Raw genomic sequence first — 17,163 nt, 5'->3', positions numbered from 1 at the left:
GGGTAGCCTGTGGGGGTGGGAAGAAAGGACAAGACCTCTATAAGGGTTCCACAGTTAATGTTTTTTGAAGTATTTGAAGTTTATTGGCACAGCGGTGGTCAGCCAAATGCCAGGCTTTCTGTTCCTTTAATTTTCCCTTAATTTCCCTTCAATAATCTACCGGAAAGGGCAGACCATTGTTTGGCAAACACACTTAATGGTTAAAGAGTTAAATAGCAGGAAATACTTGGCCCTATAAACGCTGAACAGGGCTGTGGCAGAGATAAGGGAGAAGCATGTCCTTAGCAAGCAGAGTTTCCAAAGTAGGGCAACGACCAGGAGTCTGTTCTACCTGTCACTTGTTCTGGGTCAATAGCATTCCACTGGCTGAGCACACTTCTCTTTCCTTACATGAAGTCTTCACAAGGCCTTGCATGATATGACTTTGACTCAGACAAAAAGAAGATGAAATGAGCTTTCCTTTTAACAATGACATCACCAGCTATGATCTAGATCAGAGGCTGCATATGGGGAAATATTTACTAAAACAAATAAAAATATATTAAGACAGAGTTATTTTTAATTTGTGGTTTTCTAAGTCAACATGTGGCCCCCAGGGATCCTCATGTATGACTGGGTGACTTCTGTTTCTATTTGCTTCTGACAGTGCTCATCTAAATGTATGTTCCTCCATCCAGAGTATCCTAGATGCTTGACTATACCTTGGAATGGGAGCTGAATGACTAAATGACTTCTGTTTTCTTGATTCAGATCCTGTCTTGTGCCTATAGCCTGAAGAATAGATCTAGAAGGGAAATAAGTGGCTCAGTGAATCTAGAATCAGGCTTAGAGATGGGAGGTTTGGGATTGAAAACTAGCCTTAGACACTTCCTAGCTGGGTAACTCTGGACAAGTCACTGAGCCCTCATTGCCTAAACTTTACTATTCTTCCGCCTTAGAACCAATACACAGTATTGATTCTAAGATGGAAGGTAAGGGCTTAAAACAAAACCAAAAAAAAGAATAGATCTAATATTACTTGGGACCTGATACCTGCCTCCCTTCACACATGCCTAAAATACCCTCCAGAAAGTAGCCTTTTGGAATTCCTGCCTTTGAAGCCTTCTTACACCTAACCTCCATGTACATCATGTATAATTCAGGGATTCTGGCCTCCTTGCAGTCCATCACACATGACAAATCCATTTCTTGGTTCCCTCCATTTTCATTGACCTAAATAAAATTTCTTCCCTCCTCATCTTCACTTCTTATCTTCCCTGCCTTCCTTTAAGTTTGAGCTAAAATCCTAACTCCTGCAAAATGTCTTTTCTGGTATTCCTTAATATGTACGAGAGCCTCCCCTCCGAGACCTCTGCTTTGCCCAACATTGTTTGTGCATTGTTGCTGGTATGTCATCTCCCCCATTGAATTGTAAGTTCCTTGGGGGCAGGCAAGGGCTGGTTTTGCATTCTTTAAATTTTCAGTGCTTAGCTCTGTTCCTTGACCCACAGGAGATATTTAATAAATACTTGTTGACTTCACTTGACTTAAAATAGAATGGCCAACCTGCTTCTTTATGAGGTCAAAACTTAGGTTAAGAACCCTGGCATTAAAATTTAATGATAATGATAAAATTTTAAAATGTACTCCGTCTTTAACATTCTCTTGAGCTCTCTAATTCTGAGCTTTTAAAATGGACCAATTTCAATTTTATTCCTTACTTTCAAATAAGATACTCATGGGTAGGGTAGGCTCACAGCAAGAAAGAGAAGGGCTTTGGAGGAAAGAAGCTTTTTAATCAGTCCCTGGCTACCCAAAAGCTGACAGCACTTGTTAAAATGACCAAGAACTACTTAGTGTCTGGCTCCCTGGGTCCTCTCAGAAAAGGGATCTCTCTGGGAAACAGAATCTGTTTGACTTTGCTATCTAATTATCCTCTAGCATACAAATGGGTATCAGAGGAAACTGCAGTTGTCACTGCCCAATAAAAGGCGGCTAGGAGCTGAGCTCCAGAAACACACTGGGGTATTTTCCGCCTTGGCACACAAAAACAGGAGGCTCATTGAGGGAGTTTGCGGCCATCTTCAACAGAAGTAGTGCCTGCTCCCCACTCTGTGTAGAGAGAAATGCACTTTGTAGAGGGGAGTTTTTCTAACATGCTCCATGCTCCTTCTGAGCCTTGTCTAATTAATGCCCACAGTTTCCCCAGGAGAAACATCTGGAGCAGGTATCACAATTTCCCTTTGGCAGATAAAGAAGTTAAGCCAAAGAGGAATGCAGTCATTGCCAGCATTTATTAGAGCCAGTCAGGTAGAAATGGAATGATACTCCTCTGACTCCTGCTAGAGTGTACATATGTATATATGCATCTCTATATACTTGTATACTTGTATACATTTGTGCATTGTGATATGCAGAGGGTTACAAGGGATGGGTCACACCGACCTATCATCAGTCATTCCTAGAATTTGGTTCAACAGGTTCAAACAGGAGGAATGGGAACAAATGAGGCTTTCGAATTTCAGTGGATGGAAGAATGGATGGATGGATGGATGGATGGATGGATGGATGGATGGATGGATGGATGGATGGATGTGTAAAAGAGAATGCTTCTTGGATTTCCATGTAGATGCCAATTACCTCCCAGCAGAGTCTGATACCTCAGGGATACTGCCTCAATGAGTCCATAAGAAGCTAGGAAGGTCATTTGCCAACCGCATAGCACAGGAAACTTTAATTTCATAATATAATGGTATTCACTTTCAGGTTCTAGAGTCAATTTTCATTTTCATTTATGTCATCTGGAGGTGCTGGTCCCTTGATTTTCACAAGCCTACTAGATAGTTAACTAGTACAAAAAAAGCTTAAAGAGAATTTTAAAAAGTCTTACTTTTGGTGGCTCAGTGGATTGAGAGTCAGTCCTAGAGACGGGAGGTCCTAGGTTCAAATCTGGACTCAGACACTTCCTAGCTGTGTGACCCTGGGCAAGTCACTTAACCCCCATGGCCTAGTCCTTACCATCTTCTGCCTTGGAGCCAATACCCAATATTGACTCCAAGATGGAAGGTAAGGGTTTTTAAAAAAATTAAAAAATAAAATAAAAAGTCTTATTTTCCAGCTTAGAATTAATACTGTATATTAGTTCCAAGGCAGAAGAGCAGTAAGGGCTAGGCAATGGTGGTTAAGTGACTTGCCCAGGGTCACCCAGCTAGGAAGTCTCTGAGGCCAGATTTGAAGCCAGGACTTCCTTTGGACTTGGTTCTCTAAATCCTAAATAAAATAAAAGCAAAGAGACTATAGCAATATATCACAAGGATTATTCACTATGAGCAGGAGGGATTTATACCAGGAATACAAGGCTGGTTTGATTTTAGGAAAACCATCCACATAATTGACCATATCAATAACCAAACTAACAGAAATCACATGATTATCTCAATAGATGCAAAAAAGAAAAAAAAACCTGTGACAAAATACAATGCCCATTCCTACCTATCGAAAACTCTAGAAAGCATAGGAATAAAGGGACTTTCCTTAAAATAATAAGTAGGCTTGGTTTGCTAATCACTGAGTCACCCAGCTGCCCCCTCAAGGAGAATTTTTTAAAAACAGGTTAAATCTACCAGCACAACTTCATCAGCTCCAAAATGCAAACTCCTTGAAGGCAGACAGATTGACTTTTGTGGGTGTCTAGATCAGGGTATGGTATAGAATCTCAAGCTCATAATGAATACCTGTTGGTTGGATATAATCTCCAGGTTGGCAGGGACAGTGATTTTTCCTCCATCTTTGTACCCTGGGGGCTACCACAGTGCCACTTTGGGGACTGAATTATAACAGAAAATTATGTTCTCAACTGGAGGTAACTTCAGATTTTTGTAGTGGTTGTTTAGTCATCTAGTCAGGTCCAACTCTTCATGATCCCATTTGGAATATTGAAGTGGTTTGCCATTTCCTTCTCCAGTTTATTTTACAGATTGAGGAAAATGAGGTAAACAGGATTAAGTGTAAGTCATACAGCTATTCATTAAGTTTCTTTTAGGAAGGCCCTCTAGGACCTATGAGACAAGAAGCTAGATTTGAACTCAAGCCTTCCTGACTCTGTTTTAAGCTCTCTATTCACTGTGCAAACTTCAAATTGTCTATGGCACCTATAGCTGCCTGCAGGACAAGACTGTACCAACCATTTAAGTGCTGAGATGTCCTCAGAACCAGATGTATCAACATCTTTTTTATGTCATTGGCCAGGCATGAGGGATACCCAAGAGGTGAAGAAATTGTGCTTGTGATGGTGGGGATGATGAGGAAACCTGTAACTTCTTGGCCAAAGGAAGGGTGAGTCCTGGGCATTGGGAGAGTTGGGCTCCTGATACCAGGTGAGATCCTTGCCCCTGGCTTCTCCTCCCAGAGCCCCCCCATTGTGGACAACACTGAGGTAACTAATCTTTGACCCTCAAGACCTTTTCTATCTCTATGAGAAACATCTGGATGCTGGGCTTCTAGGCTCTCAACTCTCTCTCACAAGGACATCTTTGTGGTGGATTGAGTATGGAATGTGAAGTTGGGAGATCCGGGTTCCAGTTCAGCCTGGGACACTTACTATTTCTGTGACTATGAACAACTCATAGTTTCTCAGGACCTAGGGTTTCTCACTCACATGTAAAAGAAGCTGATGATATGATATGTGTATGACCTACCTCTCAGCACTGTTGTGAGAAAAACCACTTGGAAAGCCTTCCAATGATATGGACACTCTTGTGATTCTCAGAGGCAATATAGAAGATTGGGAGAAGTGTGCTGGACACGGGAGTCCAGGGAGGTCAGGGTTCCAATCTTGCCTTAGGAATCTCCCCTTTTACACGGTGTTCTAAAACTCTTAGTGCTTTTTAAAACTATTTAAGCGTAAGATATCTGGAACACCTTGGAGAGCACTTCAGCAGTTTGCCAGGGCTTCACATATATGATCTCATTTGGTATTTGGGAGCTATTTGGCCAAGGACAAAGCCCTTTATCTCTTGGACTTTTGGTTTTCTCATCTGTAAATAGTCCAACCTACTTCTTGGGATCCCAGAATTAGAGCTGAGAGGGAACCTTTCAGGTCACTGAGTCCCATTCCCTCATTTTATAAATCAGGAAACTAAGACCCAGGGAGGGGAAGGGGCTTGTCTAGGGTAGATGGCTAGCAAAAGTCCAGGATTCAAACCCAGGAGTTCCTGACTCCAAACTCAATGCCCTGCCAACTACAGCACATCTCTCCATAACTTTGGGTAAAGAAGCAGATGAAATAACAGGTATAAAGTGTTTTGCAAAGGTTAAAGCACTCTATGAATGCCCACTAATATCATTATAATCTTGTATACAGCCTCATGTAGTCTCATACAGATAAAATATTCTTGTTGCTTTTTGATCAAACCCCAAATTGTAATGATTTCTAAACTCCAACTTAATTTCTCTAGGACCTATGAGATAAGGATTGTATGTAGTGGAAATAAATATTACAAGTCATGGAAGAATACCTAAAGTGCCATATGCAAGGCATATTTTTTAAAACCCTCGCTTTAGTTATACCTAAAGATTAAACCAGACTGGCATGGCTAGGTGACTCAGTGAACAAAGCACCAGGCTTGGACTTAGGAAGATCTGGGTTCAAATTTGACCTCTTGACACTTCCTAACTGTGTGACTCAGGGCAAGTCACTTAACCCTGTTGCTTAGCCTTTGCTCTTCTGTCTTAAAGTTGTTACTAAGGCAGAAAGTAGGGTTTAGTAATAGGATTAAAAAAAAATTTAAACCAGATGTCTTGATCTTGACAAACTTCTTTCTCTAACTCCCCTTTGTAGGCCCTGAATTAATTCTCTTCAGACTTTTGAAAGGGTGGAGAGGTCAGAAATGGAATGAATGAATAAATGAATGAAAAAGTATTTTTAAATGCTGCTCGTAGACCAAAAGCAGGATAATAGATTTAGAACTTGAACTGACCTTAGAGGTTTTGGAGATGAGGAAAAAGAGGCCCTCAGGTTATGTGACTTGGCCAGGGTCATACAAATTAGTGTCTGAGTAAGAATTGGGACAAAGAGGCCAGTACTCTACTAGTCCTTCTCAAACTTTTTAGTCCCAGGATTATTGAAGATCCTCAAAGAGCTTTTATTTATGTAGATGATTTCTATCCATATTTACTGCATTCAACATTTAAACATCTTAGCATTGTTATGAAAATCATGTTGAACTCTGGATTCCCTAAAAAGCTCTAGGGACTGCTCAAGAGACCCAGCCTATGCTTTGAGAATGAATTATGCCATGCTGATTCTCACTTCCAATGTGCCAGCCCTTTGGAAGGGCCCAGATTCTTTGACCAAGTTGCCATAAATCACTTCTCAGTTCAGCTGGAAACAGGACGTTCCAATCACATTCCCAGTGCCTGTAGCTAGACCCATAGATGCTAATCTCCAGCTTTGAAGCTCTAATTGACCACAGCTGAAACAAACCTCCTACCTGAAAACACGTGGCACTAAATGACCTTGGCAGGTGCCTTCCCTAGTACCAACCAGGTGCCCTAAAAGATGATGCTGGTAGCGAGATCAGGGAAGAGGAGACTGCACCAGAGCCGAATCTTGCCTTCTTGGCGATTTCCTTTGATCCCTGATGCTATCTCAGCCCCCTCCCTTCCCAATCATCAGTCAGGACACAGGAAAGCCACATGAGGTATAGCTGGCCGAGCCAGTTTTCAGTACTTCATGCCCAGCTCACATGAAGAAAAAACTCTTTGCTTCCTGACTTAACACGCTGGTAGTCAAGGACAAATACTATAATTGCTCAGCAGTCCTTCCTTTATTACCAGAAATCCATCTTGCCCCACCATCACAGCCTTTGAGCACATTTATGGGCCAGTAAAACTTTACTGCAGTCCAGTTCCAGCTCTTTCCCACATTTCCGAGTGGTTCCCTCTCTGCCGAGTGTCCGTCTATCGTAATTTGCCCTTTGAAATGCTAGCATCCATTTGACTATTTTTAACATGGCAAACAGATTTGAAAGTGGCAAGAAGGAAAAAGTCTCTCCAGTCCTTATTGAAAAGGCTAGGGAGGAATCAAACAAAACCAATTTGCCCACATCCCTTCCTCACTGGGTCTCTCCCTAAGGTTTCCCCCTCCTTTCTCTCTTCTATCCCAAACCAAGCTCATCGCTGGGGACCCAGAGCCACCCTGCCCTGCCCTTGATCTAGTTCATTCCTTCACCCTTAAGTTAGACTTGCACACAGACCAGCAAAGAGAAAGCCAACCACTACTCTCCTGTCACCGCAATGAATGAGTAGAGAAGATTCCCCAGCCACCCTAAGAAAGGCAGGAAGGACACACTTAGAAGCCTACTTACTGGCTTTCCATAGCGATCATGGCTGGGCACCAGGGACAAGTCCTAGCCTCCTTCTGCTCTGGGGCTTCAGCAGCTCCCGGCAGCAGTCACACAATCAGTCCCATTCTAGTCCCCAGGCAGCTCAGTGAAAGGGTGGCCCTTGCAAAAATATAAACAGCTTGTCAGCACAAGCCAAAGAGGCGGGACTGCAGTATCAGGGGATCAGGCTGGCCAATGATTAGCCTCTTTGGACTCTGCTTGTTTAAGATACTGAGTTTCATTGTGAAGTAGAGGAGCAAGAAGAACTCTGTGTGTGTGTGAGAGAGAGAGAGGGAGAGAGAGAGAGGGGAAGGGAGAGAGAAAGAGGAAACAGAAACAGAAAGACAGAGAGAGAACAGAAAGACAGAGAGAGAAACAGAAAGACAGAGAGAGAAACAGAAAGATAGAGAGAGAAACAGAAAGACACACAGAGAGGAAATAGAAAGACATACACAGAGAAACAGAAAGACAGAGGGAGAGAGGGAGAAAGAGGAAGAGAGAGAGAAAGTGGGGGGACAAAGGAGAGAGAGAGAGAGAGAGAAAGAGAGAGAGAGAGAGAGAGAGAGAGAGAGAGAGAGAGAGAGAGAGAGAGAGAGAGAGAGAGAGAGAGAGAGAGAGAGAGAGAGATCGGAGGGGGAGAGAGATTGTCCAGGGAAAGCTGGGTCTCACTGCTTCAGGCAAATGGCATGAAGTAATCCATGTTGAAAAGTTACCCAATAGCTCCCCACACCACGGGCTTTTCAGGAAAGCAGAGGAAGGACACACTTATAAAATCTTCTCTCTGAATGTTGCCACCCTCTCTGCCCCCTTCCCCCACTTGTGCTTTCTAGAATTACTAAAGAAGCTGAGTGTTTTCTATCCAAAAAAGAAGTCTGAAGAAGAGCCTTTGAGGCCTGAGAACTAGCGGATGGGGATTGAAACATTGGTAGGAAGAAGAGGTCTCAGAGGCTGGCTGATACCTGACCAAAAGGAGATTTGTTGAATCCATTTTCTGATGAAATATTAACACCTGGCCCCTCGCTATCCATACGAAAATAAAGCAAACTCTATAGAAGCTTAGAGAGACGTAGACAGTCAGACCGGCCAACAAGGCAGGATGCTTGGTTTTCCTGGTGAGGTTTCAGAGGGTGCAGAGCCCTGCACTCTCTACATGAGCCCAGGTAAGTTCACTGCAGTTGCTTTCTGACAACCCAGCATCAAGTCGTCCAGTCCAGGAGCAAAGCCTGAACAGCTTCTCTCTTCTCTTTCTTTCCTGGCATATTAATCCTCCTTAACTTTTCAATAACAAAGATCAAAGTCGGGACCGGGAAAACAAGCCCTTTATCTCACTGTGCCTGTAGGAGTTCACTTAAAGAATAAAGTCTGGGATTGCTGAAGTGAAAGGACTTTCTCTGTACCTTGTAGGGTTATTTGATAGATGTGGCTAGAATGGACTCCCTCCTCCCCTCAGCCTCTAGGTCCCTTCCAAACTCATCTCCAGGCCTCCCTTCCATGACATCTTCCTTTATGACTCCCCAGCTGATAGTGGAAGTCCTCCCAGGCCCTTTTAAGCCTCTGTCTTCCATGGCTCTCTGTCAGTACGAAAGCAAAGAGATTCTAAAGTTTTTTTATGCATGTTCTTGGAAGAAAGAAAAAAGAAATGAATTTTAATAGGATAATGGAGTTATTTGCCAAATACTTTATGCCCCTTGAACCCATTCTCATACCCCACAGGAGTGTACGTATCTCAGGCTGGGAACCCTGAGTTATTATTGCTTCTATTACCCCAAGTTACCTTGTATTTACAGTTAGATCAATTGTATCTAATTATTTGTGTGTGTGGCATCTACTCCCAACCCCTTCAAAACCCAACTGCAGAGACTTTTGGTTTTGACCTTGCATCAAGCCCAGTACTCAGCAAGTGGGTGCTTAGTAAATGATGATTGATTAATTCATGAATATAATTTATGTAATATTGTGCAGTCATGAAAACTGATAGAAAAACAACTACTGACTTATGTACAATTTACACTAAATTTTTTATCTCTAAAGTGAAGCAGCAAAGCCCTCATAATTATTACAAAAGAAGAATGCTTGAAAATGATGAACACCCACTCATTTTCTAAAAGGTCATTCCAAATCTTCAGGCCTTGACTTCAAGGAGAATCATCTTTCTAATCTTAAATGACTCACAATTCCATCAAAAACATGAAATTCTGTGAAAATAGACTTTTTCCTAGAATTCCCTACTGAACTGAGAAAGGTCTCTTGTGTTCCTCTAGAGCTTTGTAATTCCCATCACTGTAGATAAAATTGAGGACAGCACTGACTCACCAGCTGGGATGTCACTGTCCCTGTTCTTGATACTTCTGCACACATAATTATCCTTGATTCTACCCTCTGTCTCATCATTGTATGTGATAAGTTTCCAAATCTTATCAATTCCACTTTCTCAACCTCTCTTGAATCTATCCCTTTCTCTCTATTCACACAGCTACATTCCCAGTCCACATTTTCTTTCACGTCAGTCTTACTTCATTAATCTATCCACACTCTACCCACATGTTAAAATGATTTTCTTAAGGCTGAGTTCTAATACCTGTCTTCCCTGTTCACAAATTTTCAATGGCTCACTCTTTTCTCAATCTGGCATTTAGAGTCCTCCATATTTGGCTCTGATTTTTGTTGTTGTTGTTCAATTGCATCAATAGCTTTGTGACCTCACACACCAATACTGTCCATGAGGTTTTCTCAGCAAAGATACTGGAATAGTTTGCCACTTCCTTCTCCACTTTAATTTTCAACTTACTTTTAGCTTTATTTAATAATGCTGCTCCCCTTTACAGACTTACATTTTAGCCAAACTGGAGTCATAGCTCCCCAAACTCAACATCCCATCTCCCAATTTGCTCAGTCTTCTATCCAAAGTCTTCCTTCATGGCTCAGCTCAGGTTCTACTTGCATCCTGGAATCTTCCCTGATTCAGTTACCAGGTGCTTTCTCCTTCATCAAGTTACCTTGAATCATACTTATTTATGTAATTGTAGTTTCCTTCCAGTAAAATATAAGCAAGTTGAAGGCATAGGCTGTGTTGGTTGGTACTTTTCATTTCTATTACTCATCACATATTTCTCTGGATCCAACTATGTGTTAGGCATGGGGAGCCTCTTGCCAGTGGCGAAAATTACAGTCCATCCATGACTTCTTATCCAGTGTGGCCCTTGCCCCTATCCTTTCATAAATCTTCCACAGGGAATTGAACCTATAGGGTTCATCCTACATATCTTTTAACATTACATGGATATCAGGGAAAGATATGGACCGTCCATCTTTTCAGTTCTTTACTTTTGCTACATTACTGCCTCTTTTTCTGGTCATAAATCTCTTAATAATAACTGATCCATAATTTATCTTTGAACGAGTGGATAGAGTGCCCGGCCTGGAGTCAGGAAGATGAATTCAAATCTGACCTCAGACACTTACTAGCTGTGTGACTCTGGGTAAGTTACTTAGCTTTGTGTGCCTCAGTTTCCTCATCTATAAAATGAAATGGAGAAGGAAATGGCAAACCCCTCTAGTCTCTTTGCCAAGAAAATCCCAAATGCCATCAGAAAGAGTCAGACATGACTGAAATGACTGAACAACAACAATTTATCTTTGGTGATTTACTGAATGAACCTACTATATGTCCCTCCCCTGCTCTTTGGGTAACCTACAATTTTAATTCCTGGGAGATTGTGGTATTTTATGACTTGTATCCAAATAGCTTCAAGAAAAGAAAGCTAAATGTTATTATTTTGGGGCACTTATTTTAGAGAAAAACATTTTCCCAAATACAGACCAGCCCATTATTGTTATCCTTCTCCTTCTTTTTCTCCTTCTCCTCCTCCTTCTCTTCTTTCTCCTTCATCTTCTCTCTCTCTCTCTCTCCCATTCCTCTTGCATTCCCTCTCCTCTTCTCCTTCCTTACCTCTTCCTATTTTTCTCCTTTACCTCCTCTTTTTCTTCCCACCCCCTCCTTCCTTTCCCTCCTTTCCCCACTCCTCCCTCCTCCTCTTCTTCCTCCTCCTCAGTTCTGGGCCTTAGCTCAGTCTTCAGCTGCATTTTCTCTCCAAGACCTATGGACTGAATATTCAACTACATATCAGATCCTGGACAACAGGCATGCTCCATGTACCTGGTTTTGGTATTCATTGTGGACTGACTGTAGGCTGTGGTTCTCATTTAGGAGATCCTACACTGTTCTGGTGCTTAATTCATTCAGCACAAAATCATCTATAATCAGAAGCAGCTGAAGGACCTCACTATCTATGAAAGAGGTTCTTAATCTTTTGTATTTGTGCATCATGAACCCTCTGTTAATCTAGTGAGTCTTGTCAATCCATTATCAGAATGTTTTTATATGCATAAAAATAAAATGCATGTGACTGCAAAAGAAACCAACTTTACAGAAATAACAATGCAATTCTTTCTCATCGCAGTTCAGACACCTTGAAATAAATCCATCCATAGACTCGTTGGAAGGAGATCCAAGGGAAATTAGTTGTTAGTTAAGTTATTAGTTAATTATTAGTTAAGATTAGTTAAAATTAGTTAAGAAATGTCTTCCACTTGGGCTCTGTACTGGAAATCCTCTATGATAGTGGTAAATAGTATGAGTATCTGTCTCTCTGGATGACACAGAGGATAAGAGTTCAAATCTAGCCTCAGATATTTTCTAGTTGTGTAACCCTGGGTAAGTCAATTAATTTCTGTCTGATTCCATTTACTCAGTTGTAATATGGAGATAATAGCAACTACCTCCTAAGGTTTCTATAAAGATCAAATGAGATGATATTTGTAAAGTGCTTGGTTGGTATTATGCCTAGCACATAGTAGGCTTTTAACAAATGCTTCTTTCCTTCCTTCCTGTTTTGTGCCTTTAATAATAATATTCAGAAAATCACTCAATGTATAAAGCTATCTCTGTTGTGCCTTTCAGGTATAGGAATTTCCTATAAATTGTACCTCTTATTCCATCTGAAAACCCATTTTGGATGGCATCAGCCCCACCCTTTGACTGGGTACAAAGCATGAGTGAAGTACTATGGGAAGATTCCAGTGGCCTTGTGGCTTTCTGGCATCCTGGAAGAGGCTGGCCCTTAGTCCCTTGTGACTCCTGGAGTATGAAAGACTGGGCTCTGACTTGGACGGAGGTCATGTGTCCAACCAGAGAGACCCAGAAGGACTGACACCAATGACTCTATAAGAGAGGAGACTGAGAAAGTGGGAAGATCTTTTGGTGCTTTTTGGCTCTTTGCTCTTTTGGATTGAAAACTCTTGTTGGTACAGCTGCTTTTGGCTAGTGAGTGGAGACGATACCCATAAACTCAAATTAATTAGGTGCAATCAGGTGATTATGTGATTCTCTCTTCAACTTTTACTAATAAATAACTATAAATTAAGATAGAGAATTTTAATCACAACACAAAGTCTTTACATTTCTTTACATTTGCATTGGGGTGAGGGGGCAGACACCTTATTAGAGAACTTTAAGGCAACATTTTCTCTGAATGCCTTTTAAAATAGTCAACAAAGAAATGATCAGTGACATATAGCTTTCTCGGTACCTTTCTTATCTATTTATTAGAGATGCCTGGATTACACAGATAAAATATATGGGTAAAACACAATAAAGATTTTGTGTTGATAGTAGGCACAGAACAGGTATTTAATAAAGTTTCCTGAATTTATTGACTTGAATCCATAGGCATGACATCACCACTTAAGCCTTTTGACTATATCATTTTTGAAATTTTTGTCTGTTTCCCTAAATCCTCTATGGAGAACCTGCCCAACACACTGAAAGGCATCCTGTGTTTTTTTTTTAAATTTTAATATTTCTTCATATACGCCTCAATGCCCTGTCATCCCTCACTTTAGCTACATGACAAGTCCAGAACCTTTTCTGTATTATCTGTCTATGACAGTGCCTTTTACATTGGTTCACATGTATATACAAGTCATTGTTGGCAATGTTATATGTGCAATACAATTTTCCAGATGTGATCTAGCCCAATCTGCCCCCAATTCACTGTCCATCTACACTTTCTCTGTCAGGGTTTAAATCCTGGCTTTGTTATTTACTACCTACCTGGGTGACCTTTGGGAAATTCTTTAAGTGTTCAAGTTCATAGTTTCTTCATTTATAAAATGAAGTAGTTGTTCAAACTCTACTTGAAGACCTCCAAGAAATGGGAACCCATCACCATTCTGGAGGGAACATTCTACTTTGGGGCTGCTCTAATTGTTAGCTGCTAGGGGCAGCTGAGTGATTCAGTGGATAGAATGCCAGGCCCGAAGTCAGGAAGATTCATGTTCCTGAGTTCAAATTTGGCTTTGGATACTTACTTAATAGCTGTATGCTCCTGAGAAAGTCACCCTGTGTACCTTAATTTCCTGTCAAATGAGCTGGAGAAGAAAATGGTAAACTACTCCAGTCTTTCTGCCAAGAAAATCCCAAATGAGGTCACTGAGATGCAGCTCAATGACTAAACAACATCATAGGGCATATATCTAGCTTAATGATACATCTTTACATTTCCTTTTGTTAATTTTAATTGTTTTTCTTAAAACTCTTCCCTTCTGTGTTACTATCAATTCTAAGACAGATAAGCAACAAGGGCTAGACATTCAGAGTTAAGTGGCTTGCCCATGATCCCACAGCTATGAAGTGTCTGAGATCAGATTTGAACCTTAGTCCTCCCAGCTCCAGACCTGGTGCTCTATGCACTGTGCTACTTAACTACTTCCCTCTATAATTTCTACCCATTATTCCTGTTTCCTATGGAGTCAAACAGATCAAGTCTAATCCTTCTTCAATAGGACAGTTCCGACATTGAAAGACAGCCATCATTTACCTGCCCACTGAATCTTCTCTTCCCAAGGCTAAATAGCCATAGCCCCATCAAATGATCATCATATAACATAGATTCAAGACCTGTCACCCTACTAGTACCCTTCTCTGGATCCTCTCCAGCTTATCAATGGCCTTCTTACACTTTAGTGACTAGAACTTAACACTATACTCCAGATGAGAGCTGATTAAGGCAGAGTACAGAGGGATAATTGCCTCCCTATTCCTGTCTCATGGATCACTGATAGTGCCTTTGGATCCAAATAGAAAGTATCTTATATTTCCATGGTGGAGGGGGAAGGGAAGATGGGAAAATTTCAAGAAGGACCGGGTTTATGTTTTAAAACTTACAGAATATGTATTACAAATAACTAAAAAATTAAGAGCTCAAACTGTTAAATAAGTTTATCAGTGATTTTAAGCTGATTCTATGATAAAGAATTAGTCTTCATAGGAGACTGCATAAATTCACATGACGTTTAGCTATGTCTAGAGAGTATAAAAATATAAAAACTCTCTCCAGGCTACCTCAAAAATGCCCAGTTTCCCAACCTTGTCATCACTGTGCTTCTAAAACTTCAAATTACATAAGAAGCATCCTTGAAGGGGCATTTTTCTATAAGGTGATTCACAAGCAGATGCCCCCTCCCTCCACAACTAAGGAAATGAATCCCCTAAAGAAAACAGATGATTTTTAGCTGAGCTCCCTTGTTCTCCTCTGGTGAAGGTGAAGACGAGAAAGAGTACAAGGTAGAAGAGTCAAATCCAAGCTAGATTCACTATGGAAAGAAAAATTCACTTTCCCAAGCAAGATTGGAAAATGAAGTTTCTTTTTTGTTGAAAAGAGACCTTTTCATAGGTCAGCATGAGAACAGTGCATCAGGACAGTGTGGAAAGGAAAACTGAATCAAGCTCTGGACTTTCTGCCACTGAGGTGGAGCAAACAGCAGTTGGAGGGTTAGAGTGAAAATGATGAACAGTCATGACAGTTGGTGGGTGAAGGGGCATTTGGAGAGTGACAGTTGCTCTTGAAGCTCTCTTTCCTGGCCCTTGGCCTGGAAGGAGCACTATCTCCTTGTCTCTGGATAGAAGTACCTCTATTCCTGGATTTTTCCCAACTGTGTGCTCTACCTGGATTCCTGTGATCATGTTATTGAACAAAAGGATTTAAGGGGAGCTATTTGAACTATAAAGTTGGTCTTTAGGGGCGTCAGCCTGAAGAGACAGGCCCAACCAGCTCTGAAAGTCAGAAACTTTTCTTCCTCTTGCTGTCTACTGCTAAAGACTTTGAACGTAAGAAAATTAGCACAGATTAGCTTAGATAGGAATAAAAGAAATCCTCCACCAGCCTGCAAGGCCTGACCTCAGCTCAAAAGCTGAGAGAGACTCAAACCCAATCTAGGGAAATCCCTCTTCCCTCTTCTCTGACACCTCCCCAATCCAAACTTGTTATTAAATTCATTTTGAGTTAAATAACCCATAGTCAGATAAGAAGAGAACTGTCATTTCAGGGGGTCATAGAGGGAGCTGAACCTAAGGACAGCCATTCAATCATAAGTGGTCCTTATTGGACCCCTGCCAGGTGACCTTGGTCCAGGGAGAGGCTTGTCCCTCAGGAGGGTCTGTGCTTACCTGCTCTGGGGTATCTTCAACATCAATCAATAGAGAAGATGTCCCCTCAGGCTATCATAGGTGGCCCATTTCTTGGGAACCCCATTTTTCAAAGATAGTCTCTCAGCAGGGGGCATCTCTCTCCTTTTACCTCACCAACATCCATATTCTCTCAATCCCTTCAACTCCTCCATTCCTTGTTACAAAACCTTCTTTATCCCCTGTACTTCTTCAATCCCTACAATTCCTTTTAATTATTACAATAGAAATCTTTTCTGGGAAAAACTGAAATGAAACCCAGTGGCACAACTGGTGCCTCAGCACATTCTATCCTCTATTTCCTAACCATTGCACAGATCATCTCTCAAGCCTGGAATGAATCCCATCCTTGGATCAGCCAGTTGGAATCCCCTGGATTTCTACAAAGCTCAGCTTCGAAGTACCACTTCCTACAGGAAGCCTTTCCTGATCCAGTCAGCTTATGGGTGCCTCTACCAACCTATTTACTTGATATGTTCTATGTATATACATATATGTATATGTGATGCCTCCCTGGATAGAATGTAAGCTCCTTGAAGGCAATAATTGTATGCATCATGTTTGTCTTTGTTCCATGCCCCTTAGCATCCAGCAGGCCCTGACATGTGATAGGTTCTTAATCAATGCTTGTTGATGGACTAATTGCAAATAAAACTAGAGAATTTCAGAGCAGGTTAAAGACCTTTGCTTTCATCCAGCCTAACCCACACATTTTACAGTTGAGGAAAGTGAGGTCCAGAATATTAATTACTTTTCCTAAGATCTCACAACTAATAAGGAGAAGTCATTTGGGTCTCTTGAATCCAAATCCTTTTTACCATTCCATACCACACTCTAAGAGGAAGCATAACAAAATATACAGAAGTAGACATGGAACCATGACCTGGGTTCAAATCCTACCTCTAACACATATTGGTTGTGTGATCCTGGGAAAATAATTTTACCTATTAATAACCTAGGTAGCTCTTTGAGACTTCATGCAGAGAAAATACCGACTTTCATTAGGAGAAAGAGTTTCTTCATTTAGAAATTCCTCATAGAAATATAGTCTAATCTCTACTAGACTCAAAGATTAAAAGTGATTTATTGATCAGTTTCAAAGAGATTTTTTTAACTTGCTCATTTTATAACTATGGGTAAGTCATTTACTTAGTATGAGACTTAGTTTCCTCATCTTCAAAATGGGTGTAATACTCCTACTACCTTCTTCAGAGAGTTATTTTATATTGAATAGAATTACAAGTGACAGAAAGGACAATAGGAAGACTTTTAAAA

General features: G+C 41.1%; 1 protein-coding gene across 3 annotated transcripts in view; it reads right to left on the bottom strand.

Moving 5' to 3' along the window:
- Positions 1-17,163, bottom strand: part of TRIM2 (tripartite motif containing 2) — a 241,076-nt gene that overhangs the window by 128,726 nt on the left and 95,187 nt on the right. Inside the window, exon 1 of one of the 3 annotated variants that reach the window (XM_007496221.3) lies at positions 7,347-7,510. The exons of 1 other annotated variant lie outside the window; for it this stretch is intronic. The gene's annotated coding sequence lies outside the window, so the exon portion shown is untranslated. Of the gene's footprint in view, positions 1-7,346; positions 7,511-17,163 lie in introns of those variants that run through there. One more of the 3 variants, XM_007496222.3, reaches the window with a different exon arrangement.

Source organism: Monodelphis domestica, chromosome 6 (genome assembly GCF_027887165.1).
Source record: "Monodelphis domestica isolate mMonDom1 chromosome 6, mMonDom1.pri, whole genome shotgun sequence".
NCBI classification, from domain to species: Eukaryota; Metazoa; Chordata; class Mammalia; order Didelphimorphia; family Didelphidae; genus Monodelphis; species Monodelphis domestica.
The sequence above is the reverse complement of the archived record's forward strand: the minus strand, read 5'-3'. Positions and strand labels throughout refer to the sequence as shown.